Raw genomic sequence first — 2,570 nt, 5'->3', positions numbered from 1 at the left:
CGTTGCCGGGGAGGCAATAGTCCTAATTTTAGTTGTTTTTATTTTTAGTCTTTCTTAGTTTAAGGGTCTGTTCCTTAAACTTTTCTTATATTCTTTTTGTAGTTTCCTCTTATGCGCAGGTCACAGGGTGGTGAACTAGTGCCATTTGACCCTGAGATAGAGAAATCTTTGCGCGAGTTGAGACGAACACAAAGAGTACTACCGACAGAGGAAGAGCTGAGTACTCTGTCAAGCTATTACGAGCACAACTGTTCAAGAAGACCCACATCTTCACCCGTTTCCACTTCTTCACCGAGACAGTTACTTCTCCTGAAATTCCAGTCATGGCCGAGGAAGCGAGTATAGCTAGTCATTCTGAGCCGACAGCTGAAAACTTATAAAAGGGGTTCGAACTACCAGGAGATGCCAGGAAGTTCGAACCAAAGCCTTCTTACATCAACATGGTTGAGAGAAACCAGTTTGGGGGAGCTGCGAATGAGGATGCAGCTAAACACATGGAGACCTTTATTGATTACTGCTATTCCATACCCCCACCAGCTGGCGTGACCCAAGACCAGATCAAGGAGACCATGTTCATCTTCTCCCTTCGCGACGCTGCAAGGGAGTGGTATAGAGATCTGGACCGAGCCGTTCATGGAATTACCGATTGGAATTCATTGGCATTGGCGTTCTACAAGAAGTACTTTTCTGCTTCAAGGACGATCGCTATTAGAGCTCAAATCACGGGCTTTAAACAAGGGCCATTTGAGAATTTCCATGAAGCATGGGTCCGATTCAAGAAGTTGGTGCGAACCATACCGCACCATGGGTTCGAAAAGTGGAGTTTGTGCAATCATTTCTACAATGGGTTGTACGACGATCGAGGGCCATTTTGGGTCTTTGCACCAATGGAAGATTCGCTGAAAATTTGGGAGCAACCAAGGGGTGGAAGATCATTGACGATCTAGCTACCCACAAGGCCGAGTATGGAAATTCTAGAGGGAACCAGAGGAGAGCTGCTGAATCCTCCTCTGTTGCTGCACTTGAGGCTCTTACTGCGAGATTTGACAAGTATGAGCTAGGAGGAGCTTCTTAAGGTGGGATGTACCAAGTCAATGCTGTGTCAGACGGTCCTTTCGTCTGTGAAAGGTGTGGAGGTGAGGGCCATGTCTCGAAAAACTGCCCTAGTCCCTTTGAATCTTGTGCTGCCTTTCAACATTATAGGCAGACCAACACCTACTATAAGCCGAATACCCATCCGAACTTGAGTTGGAGGAGCCAAAATGTCCTTAACCCAACTCAAGCTCCGCCGCAGCAACAGCCTTATATACCCCCTCATCAAAAGCAACAACAATATCAGAAACCTCCCTATGTGCCGCAGCAGCAACAATCACAGAATTCTGAATTCTCCGAGCTGAAGAACTTGTTGCTAAAGGAGTCTCAAGCAAGAGAGGCCGGGATGAAGCTACTAGAGAGCCAAATTGCTCAATTGGCTAGCAAAAGCAACACTCGAGCTCCCGGACACTTGCCGACTCAAACCGACCAAAAGGAGACCTTAAATGCCATCACTTTGAGGAGTGGGTCCACTCTGGAGGGACCTGCCATGGTCGAGGACACTGTCGAAAAAGATGAGCCGGAAACAAGTCAAGAAAAAGCTTTAACAAACAAATCAAAGAAAAAGGCGTCTACCAGGTATTTCAGTCGATCGACTGATATACCTAGTCGATCGACTGAAGCACGGGTTACAGGAGACTCTGGAACTGTACATCTCAGTCGATCGACTGAGGACAGTGGTCGATCGACTGAGATCGCTGCTGATGCTGAGGAATTTCGTCCTTTAATGCCAAATAATCTGCGAGACCACTTGTTTCGGGGTACCACAGTCCCGAAGGTGTTAGGACCAGACCCGAGTGCTGATGGGTCAGTCCCGGTCCCGAAGTTCGACCCAATGACGGTCAATGGTTCTCATTTGAGACGGTCTGAGGAGGGGTCTAGCTTCAACAAAGAGAAGGTGACGGACTTTCAGCCTAAGTCCAAGGATACCGGCGCGCGAGATTTGGAGGAGAGGGCCAAGGTACTTCTTACAGCCCCTTACCCGGAGAGGCTAGTGCCGACCAAGGAACATGTATCTTTCAGCAAATTTGAAAAAGTTATCCGTAGTCTGAATGTACAGGTTCCTTTTCTCGAGTTAGTTAACCAAGTGCCCGCTTATACTAAATTTATGAAACAACTTTTGTCCAAAAAGCGGTCACTTGAGACAGTGCACACTGTCCCACTTACTAAGGAGTCTTGCTCCTATCTGTCTCACACTGCGCCCCATAAGTTAGAGGATCCGGGCAGCTTTTCTGTCCCTTGCAAAATAGGTACCTTCTTAATTGAGAAGGCATTGTGTGACTTAGGGGCTAGCATAAGCGTCATGCCCTTGAGTTTAGCTAGGAAGCTTAAGCTGACCCATTTTGCTATCACAGACATGACAGTTCAGATGGCTGACCGATCTGCGGTCGAGCCTATAGGAGTCCTAGAGGACATACCCGTCCAAATAGGGAAGTTTTTCTTCCCTGTTGACTTTGTTGTCCTTGACATGCCTGAGG

This window comes from Silene latifolia, chromosome Y, assembly GCF_048544455.1.
Source record: "Silene latifolia isolate original U9 population chromosome Y, ASM4854445v1, whole genome shotgun sequence".
Classification (NCBI taxonomy): Eukaryota; Viridiplantae; Streptophyta; class Magnoliopsida; order Caryophyllales; family Caryophyllaceae; genus Silene; species Silene latifolia.
Note: the sequence above shows the minus strand (reverse complement) of the source record.